Below are 12,935 nucleotides of genomic sequence, written 5' to 3' on the forward strand. Positions count from 1 at the left end.
TGTAGTGGGTCCGTGTCTTTCTTGTTCTGGGGGCCTCAGAGCTGGACACAGCACTCCAGGGCAAAATAGAGGGGGAGAATTACCTTTCTTGACCTTTTGGCCACACTTCTTTTGATACAGCCTAGGATACTGTTGGCTTCTGGGCTAGTTAGCTCTCTTGGTCAGCACAGTTTGCTCGTGAAAGGCTTTTACTCGCACACTACTGTCAGTGAAAAAATATGATCCAGACTACTTTGCATTGCCAATTTCAGCATCTACTTCCGCTTTGAGGGACTAGATCCTTGACATTCAAACTGCAGATCAGTTACCAAACTCAGTGAACTATCTTCTTAGGCAGCATCTTCACAGCAAGATCAATACCAAAAAAAAAATCAAAACCCAACTATAGCTTGATGGGTACTCTACATGGTAAAGAAGGATGCACGCTCTTCTGAGGTGGTAATCAAAGAGGTTTATTTCAAATTCGGCGCTTCTCTTTATACCCTGATATCATGTGACCTTCTAATCAATAGGGTTATCCATTTAGACGCATGCTCCTTTGGGCTTCTCTGCCCCGGCACGTCCCCTGTGCCTTGGACACGCCTCCTACACCCAACCAGCTGACTTATCCTGCAAGAAGAGATATTCCCATAAAAGAATGACTGATGCAAATAAGTTCAGTAACAGACAAACACCTTCTGGGACCCAACACCAGAATGGATGACTATTAGCCAGAAAATCTGTAAATGACCAGTAGAAAAAAGGACTCTCAAAAAAGAAACCTGAAAACAAAAAGAGACTATCCAGCCCCAGTTCTCCAATGGTCTTAATGTCTTCCTTCCCCACCAAATGAGAATCATTTGTAGCAGTATTTTATAGCTCAAATTCACATGACCTTGGATACATGCTGGCTCATGAAGACTCATGCATGCACATCCTCTGCAGTATGACTGAACATGGCACTGGAAAGTTTGACAGTGGAGAAATAGAGACAAATTGAGCACAGTTATGTGGGGCCTTCACATTAAGTGAAGGACTTCTGACAATACTGAAACACAATTACTTTGATCTCGTTTTGTTTTTAGTATCAGTTGCCATATAAATGCCACCTTTACTGTTCTTTTCATGTTGATGGAAGTAAAATTGTCTCATCAATGAAACCAATCACGGATTTAAAAGAATTAATGTACACCAGATTAAAGAGGTAGTTATGCACTTACTTTAATAGAGATTAAATGGAGAATGACATTCCTTTGGACCAGAAAATATCTCACACTTATCCTTGTCTGGCTCTTAAGCTCCATGTTTCAATGCATGTCCTCTTCATAAGCATCCAGTGCTGGTCAGTGTTGCAGACAAGACTGTAGGTTAAATGTGCCTTTGATTAGATTCAATGATCTATGACATTATTCAATGCCATAATTTAGTCAAATACCTTTGAGATTAAACAGCTAAAAACACTCTTTGCCTCCATCAGCTGAGAAATTACTTATAATGAGTAAAACTTATAAAAATTCCTGAAAGATTTAAGAGCTTAAAGTGTATTTTCAAAGTTATTTTTCAAAAGTATGCTATGCAATATTCATGTTCCTTAGGGTCTTACTAAAATTCACTTTTGTTGAAAACAGGAATTAGCACCATTTAGCTGTTTTATAAGTCAGAAATCATAAATTGCCTTCTACTTAATGATTGCAAGTTTAAAAAAAAAAAAAAACAAACAAGACACCACGCAGTTCATGTGAGTAATAAAGTAATAGTGAGTTCACCTAAACACTTACATATATATGCCATATTTTCAGAGACTAATACTAATAATTACCAGCCAGAGGAATAATAAGGCAGAAGAATTATATTACGGAGAGAATTTCTACATTCGTTGTTTCCCTGAACTGACTGTTACAGAATGACATGTCACCAATATTTTAAGATGTGGTAACTCTTAACAATTTTTCAGCTGAGTGCTGCTTATTCTTCCTTAGAAAGTACTGACTCAGCATTTTCTTCAAATACGTGGGGGTTTTTTGAAAGATCTTCATTGAAATATTTAGTGTATTTCATTTTCCTGTGGCTGCCTACTTAAAATCTGAACTATAGGCTCTGATATTTTTCTCTGATTAAAAGCACCAAATGTAACTAATTTTGATACCTGACTGAATCAGCGAAACTCCTACAACTTCAGATTTCTGCTGTGGAGTTGGTTACTGATAACATTTAAATTTCACAATCTGCAGTAAACCTAAACTCTTGAAATAAGTTTTTGTTCACAAGCTCACACACTTACAGAGAGCAAATACAACAGAAACATAAATGGTGATATTCAGCAATGAATGTTCATTACAGAAACCTATAAAGAACCTTGGTTTGATCAAATACAGCCAGGAAAACTAATTTTGAAATGTAAATGAATGTTGAATTTACTTTTTTTTTAGACCCCTCTCAGAATCCTGAATTGGTACAAAGTAATGCAGTCCTATTAGTACAAGAGTTTGTGGTGGTTTATATCACCCTAGTTAGGCAATCAGAACACAGACATTTCAAACACAAGAGAGTATTATTTTATAGACTGTCTCATGTCATCTATTTATCCCAGCTATTCAACACTGGAGACTACAAAGGACTCCTGGCTATCAGTCAACACCACCCTGCGTGAATAGCCAAGACTAAGACACACATCTGCTCACAGCCATGTCAGTCTAGCAATATGATAACAAAATAAAAAGAGGTCTACAAACACAGGTTACATTCCCCAGCACCATGGCACAGCTGAAGAAAAAAAAAGGAAGCTTCTGCAGAAATACTAGTATACCTTAATGGAAGAGCTTTTCTATCTCCTTGAAAAACATATTTACTGTACTGCTCCTGAGAGAAGTCCTGGATGGCGACAGAACAACAATGTCATAGTGAAGTACTCGGCTTTCCAAAGTGCCATGCCAGTTGCAGCACTGTAACCAGAAAGAGTTGTTTCAGGATGGTTTTTCATAATCCTAAATAACATGCAGATAAACATATAAATAAATATATATATAAAAACAAGCCTTAGTTTGAAAACCATTTCAAAGGAAACTATAACACTGGGAGAGAAATTAATGTAATAAATTGTTTACATTTACATAGTTCAGAATATATTCATGCAAAAAACCAAAATTTTGTTCTTACTTACAGAGAAATAAAATAATTCATATACTTTGATGTTACTGAGTATGTGAAGCTTTATGGTGAAAGCAATATTTTTGTGGAAGGAATTAATAAACATTAATTTTTAAGACTTGCAGCACATACACTTTAGAGGGAAATGTTAACCAAAAAAGCATTAAAAAAAAACCAAACAAAAAAACCCCAACCAACAAACAAACAAAAAACAAACAACCAAACCAAAACACCAAACAAGCTTAATCAAATTGTCAGTGCTATTTTATTTATGGCTTCCTACTGCTTCCTGTGTTGCAACTACACATATGAATGTTAGCTATCTGTTGATATACATATTAGCATATGATAAAAACCATAAAAGACTAATTAAATTAATGAAAACAGAGAAGAAATAAAATTAACTTGCCCTATCCATTTAGAGTTCCATTGTTTTTGTAACTCCTCAAAAAGATACATATTGCAGATGTGTTCTGCCTCAGAAGATTTTATGGATGGCTGCAGGTCCAGTAAAAAGAGGGGCTTAGTGAAAACCAAAGATTTCTCCTACTTTTCTGCAGAAATTTTACTTTCCCTACAAGATCAATCCTTTTCCAATTTTCAGCAAAAAGAATTCTTTTTTATGTTCACCAGTTAAAATTAATAGTTTTCATTTATTTTAGAGTAAGCGTGTATCTCCAAGCTTTCCTTATGGCAGTTCCAGTGTAAATGGTTCGTACTGTTCAGCCTTTTATGGATAAGACAAATTGTCAAAAGGAGACACTATCTCTAATTGCCAGTAACGTAGTCTTGATAATCTAAAAAAAAAATTTTCACTGCAAAGGGTCCAGGATACCATTGCGCTCATTTCCAAAAATCTTACCTCATACTCATGCTTTCTCCCAGTCAAGGTTAATGAATGTATCCTTCATAAGTTTTTGAATGTTAAAACCACAACAAAAGTTAATATCCCACACAGTGAAAGGCACTCAGTGAAAGTATCAGTAACTTACTATTTAGCATCATTTTTACTGCTACTGTTTTTATAAAGATCTAGAGAGTAAGACAAGTGTAGTGACTCTATACTTCATCCTACCCCTGAGGAAACTGGCTCCAAGGCGTTTATTAGTCAGTAACATTCACAGTTCCTATGCTGTAATAGCAATAGCTTACTGTTTTTAGCAAACAACAGCCTTTGCTCTGAAGGGATTACTGTCCTTGCTGGCTCTATGCCCTATCAAAAACCCAAGACATCCAATTATCCTTTAAAATGCGCTGTTGGACATGACTGTTTGCCAGAAAATGGATTTTTCTTTCATATACATAACAGCTCCACTCACATTTTGTGCGTACTTGTTTCTCTTATATAACCTGTTACATCCTCCTTCACCATACAAGCCACACAGAAATTGTATCCCAGGAATGGTCTAAACAATCTATAAACAGTATGTTATACAACAAACACCTTATTAAGCTACTTTTACTGAACAGTAGAGCTAACTCAGAAAACAAACAGATAAAAAAAAAGGCTCTGTATTGTACACAATTTATGTTAAAACATGTATTACACTTTTATAAATGGCTAGCTTATACATCAACATCTGTAAAATTGTAATGTCTTGAAAAGCAGTAAAGTACTTTGATTTTATAGACTTATCTTAGTCCTATAACTAAACACATCAAGAACAAGTAACATTTTAGTTTCTCCAGGATAAATTGGCCACAATCTAACCAGTAAGTGTCACTTCAGTTTAACATCTGTCTGCTTTCAAGAATGTATGTCTTGCAAGACAGGGGCATGATCTAATTGGCCCTTCCTACAGATTTTTTTTCAAGGCAATTTAACCTGTCTGTAGGTTTGGGGATGTTACAGATTCTCACTTCATAAAGGTAATAAGACTGTAGTAAGTATCAAAACTCTTTTCTTGTTCAATGCCAATAGAAAGTTCAAAGTATAAAAATACTGTGATAGATGAACAGAAATGGTATATTCTCAAAAGGTCTAAATAAATAACATTGAAAGCTTAACAGTAATAAAAGATGGTAAAAAGTTCTCACATTTAGTAGAAACTACACAACACACTTGGATTTCATCTAGTCTTACCTCTTGCTTGACTACAGGCAGTTAAAAAGCAGCTGGGCCTTGCAGCTATGCAGTCAACTCTTGCAGTCAGTTGAATCCTCAATGTATTTCACTATCTGAGCACTGGGAATCCTCCCTTAGCAATGTTTGCTTGATAAACTCTAGATAAAAGACACCTTTATGGTCAATAATACAATACAACTGTATGTTTATAAATATTTATTAATAATACAATGTCTAATAACTTCATATTGATTATATCTCAATTCAAAGCTGACAAGTGGTTTAACATTAATAACTCTTGATATAACTCGTGTGTATATTATCCACCCAGTTGTATAGATCATAAACTTGATATACAGGCAGATTGAATTATTTTCCCATCTCTTCTCTGTGTGCTTTGGAGCATAACCTAAATGTAAACATGTAGAAAAGTTCAAGTAAAATGCTAGCTCCACAAAAACCAAAATAATTTTTGCTCTTTGCTTCTACCGAGACATAATTATATCCCCAATTCGTAAGAAATTTCCTGACATTAAAAAAAAAATCTATTGACCTTCCCAATTACAACTCCACTGGGTACAAGACAGATGCAACTCGACATATGGTAGTGAACAGGTTTTTTCTACAGTAACATTAAATTTTTGGGGTGAGTGGACATTGAACAGCTTTAGAATGGACTCAAAATATCTCTTTTCAAGATGTGAAAAATTATGAAACGTAGCATGACACAGACGATAGTTCAGGTTGGCACACATCTAGACTGAAATTAATAATTTATGGAATGATCTTTTAGTTTGGTCTAGAATATAAATGAACACATCCATGTCATACTTGCACTGATTTTTCTCATTTGCAACAAAAGGATGTTTAGTGGCTTTAAATTCAGAAGACCCTCTTTCCTGTTTAACCTATTATCTAGGGTAATATAATCATGCGGAGCACTTGCTAAGTCACTTTTCAACCATCAATCATTCCTAAATAGTGATCTCTCATTTTAAATCAAAAAGTTAGAACAGATTCTCCCTTTTCTCCATCTCAGAGATAGCAGCAGTCAATAAAGCCATGCACTTCAAATACAAGATTTATATCTGTCAGGTGTTTCATACCGTCTACTCCACATTTCTAAATACAATATTCGTATTGGTACCAACCATGCAACAACCACCTGTAGAAGCATCTAATGGGAATTTCTCTGCCTAACAGAAGTCTGAATCTTATCTAGGTGCCTGCTAATTGACCTGCAGAGGATACATTTCATTGTGTGTAGCCAGGCAGCCCTGTTTAGATAAACCAATACAGAAAAGAGAGTTTGGGAGTTTTTAAGCAGAGGTCAGGGTTAATCTACAAATGTGTTTTATCCCTTAAAGGATTTATGTTAATCCAGTTTTGTCTCTGATGATGCTCATTCAAAGCTTACATTATAACTGAAAATCTTCCCTCTGATGCTTTTCTTTTTTAATACTAAACCACTTAATAGAGTGCCACTCAACAGGAGAGCTAGGAGAATCTTCTGGTAAATCTTTAACTAAAACCCACATAATTTTTAATAAGCAAACAGGTACACTTACTGGAGAATAGAGGCCCTCTAACAAAAAAAAAAAAAAAAAAATCCTGATTTTGTTTCTTCCTGAGTTGGGTTTTTTTCTTACATGTGTACAGATGTGTACAGTTTGCTTTTGTCTTTTTTTGTTTTTCCTTTCCCAGCTGCAACTTTGTCTAAGATTATTCTATAGCAAAGATAAACTAGAAAGTGTTCAGATACAGAGATATGATCCAATAGCACAGTCCTTGACAGAATTTAGACTCATTTCAAAATCCCAAAGAACAAGACAGGAATCTGGCTGATGTCCAGGATACAGGATTTTGTGGGATAAAATGGAATTATAATTTCAAGATGAACCCCAGTAGAAAGACCACCCATTTTAAGCATATCAGATGGTGGCTGCTACAGTTAGAAAAGTCAACTTAAAACCAGGCAGGAGACAATTAAATATTCAATCTTTGCTAGCGAGGTCCTGAAAAGTGCCTTTCTTCCTTCTAGAGAGTCACTGCTTTCCTCTCTAGGGCTCCCTCCTTAGAGTGCAGCACCCTGAGCTGCCAGTGCAGGTGCCACATAAATGCTCTGGAGCACTGTCAAACCAACATAGGCAGATTACCCTCCAAACACTGCTCTGGCAGGAACCAGCTCCTGACCCTACAACTTCCGGGGCAAAACAGAGGAAGATATTGGGGGCAATCAGAGCAGAAAGACATGGAGCCTTTCAACAGCAATAACCTACAATGTACAACAAACCAACTTTTGTCATATCCCTGTTTTATTCAGTCTGGTTTTATTTATTCTAATGTAGTAAAAGATGGTACCCTGTACCATTTCATAAATTCATTCATTTTATATGAACACAAAAAATCCCCATGTATGATTTTGGGTGTATGCCTTATTCAAGGCACCACAATATAACAAGACTTCTATTGCAAGATCAGTGATGTACCACTCCTCCCTCACTGTACAGTTACCTCAGTTTCACATGAGTTGAGTCAGTCATGTCTTTTGTCTGTTATTTGACATTAATGCCCTTCCTTATGATGACATTTGTGGTTTCCATTATTTTCTGCAGCGCTTCATTGATTTTGAGATCTATAGCGCCTAGGCGAATTGTCCTTCAGAGCTCTGTCATTACTCCTGCTTTACAATAGGTACATGCCCAATGATTCAGGATCAAATTCAACCAATCTAGCAGGTGCACAAAGGCTGAAGGAAAAGCACCTTTTTTCCTTCAGCTGAAATTCAGTTTCCTTAAAATTGTAGGAATATTGGCATTTTAATGAATAATGAATGTAATAACTTTGATTATATTGATCATTTTTGTTTCTCACTATTAGATAGCTCAGGTCTTGCCTTACAAACTAATTGAAAAAAAATGTTAAAAATATAAAACTATAAAGCCTCCATCCATGAGTAACCAGAGCAAGATTAACAGCATTAAAAAGTGATGTTCACAACTGAAATGAGCTAAGCCAGTTTTTGTTTCTGCCCAGACAGACATACAGGACTTCTGAAGATGGGACTGTGCTTGTTCCTCCCTAACATCTCCTCTCTAGCTTGCTTTTCCCCGTCTTAGAGCTGAATTTGGGATCTCTTTGGTGATGAAGGTGCATACAACAATAAAGTTCAACATAGAGGCTTTCAGTTTAGGCTTCGATGACACCTGAGCCCATATATTCACAAAAGAAGCCAGTTTTCAGAAAACGCTCTTCTGAAATATTTCAGCTGGACCAATAGCCTTGGTAGCACAGGAGATAGAAACTCGCAGAAACATTCTCTTTCCTTGGTATTGATGGCTAAACTGAAGGCCTACATTTCCAGGGCTGCTTATAATTTCCAAGACTGGAGCTGATGTCTGGGTGGTCCACAGCAGACCTTTGCTGTCCATATAGTACCAGCAACATTCAAAACACCCTGTGCTATGACAGTCTGCAAATATAGGAGGAGTTTACAGAAGAACCAAGCCTTGATATCCTAGCAGATAGGGTTATGACTCTTCTTGAAGCTTCAGTCTATGTTCCTTTTTTGTATTTTCCAGGTACATTTATTTCTCCACAGACTAGTCACACTATATGGATTCTTTTGAAAACAACGGCCTTCAGTAAGTCCTGAACTTCAGTATGTGTTTTCTTTAAACACAAGCCTGACATACTCACAAGGAAATCATTTTAGTGTGATCTCAGTTATCCCTCTCAAAATATGATCACTCAAATACAGTTTCATAAAACTTGTCATACAATCTTAATCCCATGAACATTTTGCCATCCCATTTGCTCTTGTCATACTTTGTCATACTTATCATACTTGTCTTACTGTATAATAGCATCACCCACCAGCAAGAGTGCTTTATTTGCACATGCAGACTGGTAAATGTCCACTGCCAAGGGCAGCTGAATTGTATTCAATCTCCTTCCCCAGCCTCTCTCTACTTTGTGCTTTCAGAGAAGAGCCATGCATTTAAAACACTCTCACGATAGGACAGAGAAAAAAATTTGCCTTCTAAATTAAAACAACTGATAATACCAGTGGCTAATTTCCATAATTAAAGCATAATTAAATAAATGTGAACCCCTTGTAGGACACTGGAGCCCATTTCTTCCAGTACATGCCATGAAGCTCTATACTTTCCATTTCTGTGTTTCAGAACAGTTCATTGAATTGTAATGTCAGGCCAGCAAGGAGAAGCAGCTCTCCCCAGGTATGATCCCTGCCTCTGCCAGCGCTCACTACAGTGCTCCACTGAGGGAAAGGGAATTCTGTCATCATGTTTCTGTACTGATGGAGTGTTCGCTGGCAAGCACCAGTAGGCTTTCCAGAAATATGACACAGCAAGATAAAGCTTATACAAACTGAGAGGCATAAACATAACCTACTTGTGTTAATCCTGTAAAAGCACACGTATATGACAAGAGGAGGCAGCACTACAGAGCTCTGCAGTCTGTGATTTTCCACCGCAGTTTTCACCTGTTGAAGAGACAGGACATAAATGCAGGTGTGTCTTCTCTTGGCAAGACCTTACTTCCATGTTCAAGGTAAAGCCTCTTCATATCTCAACTAGCACCCATACTAACAAGGCTGGTTAAAACCCACTTTCAATCTACACAAAAAATAACACCACATCCATTATGTTAGCGATCAAAGCTATACAAGTTTGTAAATTGTTTCAAAGATCAAAGACAGTCTGTCAGACTTCATTACTAAAAGAAAAAAGGGACTCTGACTTCAAAAGGCTTTGCATTATCCTTTGTTTTCTCCTCAAAAATAATTTTGAAATGGCGAGATACCTCAGAGACATCTAAATTAACAAGCTTTCTGACAGTGTCTTCTAGCTCAGGCTGCAGTTTGATCGTCTCATTCTTTTTCCTTCTCCTTTATGTCATAAGTGAATGCTGATTGTTTGCCCCACTGGCTTACTATGGGGACACATTAAGGAAAAAATATTCAAGCACTTCATCAGTCTGCAAGTACCTAAAATTGCTCCCCCTTCCTCACCCAACTGTTTTGTCTTGTTCACTGCGAGATTGTCTGCAAAAGGCAATTTGAAAGTATCTTCAATTTGTTTTCCTGTTTCCCTGAATGAAGTGACACTTTCAGTCAGATTCACAGAACAAATTATACTAATTGTGAATAAAAATAGCTTCAAGATTAGATAACTTTGATGCTGTTTGAGCTGTAATTCACATGGGTGTCTTTTTGGAGTGCCATTTCTCGAAAGCATTCACATTTTCATGACTGCTTTAAATATTTTTGCCCTATTACATAAGGGAATTTTCAGAATTTTCATAATTACCCACAAGGCAAAAACTCTACCAGCTGCACAAAGATCCAAACCTAAATACACTTCTTCCTATGTCACTAGGATCCAGATGTAAAGCAGTATAGTAAAGCAGTATAGTAAAGCTAACATGTGTCAAAGCTAATAAAGACCAGTGAGGCCTTCATTAACAGTTTCCATAGCCTCCATAATAAATAAGCTAACAGAGTTAAATCAACAGCACTGAGAAATTCATTCAGTCTTGTGAAGGACTATAAGAAAGTGTGGATCTTCATCCAATTCACCTCTCCACAACTAACAGTCATCGAGATACCACTGAAGAAGTGTGCTCTTTGTTTGCCTCTGGGATTTGGTTTTCCACTACAGAAATTGCACGTGAACAGGTTTCCACTATCATCAAACACTGAGCTAAAATATTTAATGGACAAGGTGCTGATTTACTACCTCTTGGGGTCTTGCCTCGTAGGAAATGATCATTCTTCAATCTGAATCATAGAATCAATGAGATTGGAAAAGACCTCTGAGATCATCAAGTGCAACCCTTGATCCAACAGCACTGTGGTTACTAGACCATGGCGCTAAGTGCCACATACAGTCTCATCTTAAAAAACCTCCAGGGAGGGTGCATCCTCCGCCTCCCTGGGCAGCCCATTCCAATGTCTGATTACTTTCTCTGTAAAAAATTTCTTCCTAACATCCAACCTAAACCTCTCCTGGAACAGCTTACGACTGTGCCCTCTTGTCCTCCTGGTTGCCTGGGAGAGCAGACTGACCCCTACCTGGCTACAACCTCCTTTCAGGGAGTTGTAGAGAGTGATGAGGTCTCCCCTGAGCCTCCTCTTCTCCAGGCTGAACAGCCCCAGCTCCCTCAGCCTCTCCTCAAAGGGCTTGTGCTTGAGTCCCTTCATGTGGGAAATAAACAGGCTGAAGGCCTGGAAAAAACTAGGCCTCTGCAAAGCACAGAGCAACTCCTTACAGGAATGAATTTGTAGCTCTGAAAACTGCCATCCCCTCAGGAGACAGCTAGCAGCCAATCGGATGCTGGGGTCACAGTTTTGCCTTATAAGGAATGTTTTCTGTTTGTGTTTGGCTATAAAAGGCTGCAACCTTTGAATAAGCTTGTCTCAATTTTTCACCCCACACCTGTCCATGCATTAATGCACCACACTTTCACCTGCCTCTCCACCTCTCTTCTCCACCTCTAGACCTGCTCCAGCACCTCAATATCCTTCCTGAACTGAGGGGCCCAGAACTGGACACAGTACTGCAGGTGTGACCTCACCAGTGCTGAGTACAGGGCCAGAATCCCTTCCCTGGTCCTGCTGACCACACTGTTCCTGATCCAGGCCAGGATGCCCTTGGCCTTCTTGGCCACCTGGGCACACTGCTGGCTCATGTTCAGCTTCCTGTAGACCTAAACTCCCAGGTCCCTTTCTGTCTGGCTGCTCTCCAGCCACTCTGTCCCAGCCTGTAGTGCTGCAGGGGGTTGTTGTGGCCAGAGTGCAGGACCCGGCACTTGGCCTTGTTGAACCTCATCCCATTGGGATCAGCCCAACTCACCAGCCTGTCCAGGTCCCTCTGCAGAGCCCTCCTGCCTTCCAGCAGATCAACACTCCCCCCAACTTGATGTCATCTGCAAATTTACTAATGGTGGACTCAGTCTCCTTATCCAGATCATCAATAAAGATATTAAACAGGACTGGCCCCAACACTGATCCCTGGGGGACACCACTAGTGACCAGCAGCCAACTGGATGCAGTCCCGTTCACCACCACTCTCTGGGCCCGGCCCTCCAGCCAGTTCCTAACCCAGCACAGAGTGACCCTGTCCAAACCATGGGCTGCCAGCTTTTTCAGGAGAATGCTGTGGGAGACAGTGTAAAAGGCTTTACTGAAGTCCAGATAGACGCATCCACAGCCTTCCCCTCATCCACCAGGCGGGTCACCTGATCATAAAAGGAGATCAGGTTGGTCAAACAGGACCTTCCCCTCCTAAACCCGTGCTGGCTGGGTCTGATCCCTTGTCCATCCTATAGGTGCTGTGTGATTGCACTTAAGATGATCTGCTCCATAACCTTGCCAGGCACTGAGGTCAGGCTGATGGGCCTGAAGTTTCCTGGGTCCTCCTCACAGCCCCTTTTGTGGATTGGTGTGACATTTGCCAGCTTCCAATCATCTGGAACCTCCCCAATGAGCCAGGACTGTTGGTAAATGATGGAGAGCGACTTGGCTCTTCTGCCAGCTCCATCATCACCCTAGAATGGATCCCATCTGTTCCCATAGACTTGTGGGATCCAAGTGGCTCAGCAGGTTGCTAACTGTCTCCTCCTGGATTACAGGGAGGCTACTTGGCTTCCTGTCTCTGTCTACCAGTTCTGGAGGTCAGTTGTCTTGAGGACAACCTGTCTTACTGTTGAAAACTGAGGA

The 12,935-nt window shown here is 39.0% G+C and overlaps 1 long non-coding RNA gene across 1 annotated transcript; it reads right to left on the bottom strand.

Moving 5' to 3' along the window:
- Positions 1 to 410: 410 nt before the first annotated feature.
- LOC120323613 lies at positions 411 to 11,828 on the bottom strand. The gene is made up of 6 exons (XR_005564253.1): positions 11,792 to 11,828; positions 9,608 to 9,698; positions 5,210 to 5,349; positions 2,786 to 2,921; positions 1,200 to 1,340; positions 411 to 609 (listed from the first exon to the last, which is right to left on the bottom strand). It is a non-coding gene; the product is annotated as an uncharacterized LOC120323613 (long non-coding RNA).
- Positions 11,829 to 12,935: the final 1,107 nt, after the last annotated feature.

This window comes from Pipra filicauda, unplaced genomic scaffold (assembly GCF_003945595.2).
Source record: "Pipra filicauda isolate LSUMZ 115617 unplaced genomic scaffold, ASM394559v2 scaffold29_size4552773_pilon, whole genome shotgun sequence".
NCBI lineage: Eukaryota > Metazoa > Chordata > Aves > Passeriformes > Pipridae > Pipra > Pipra filicauda.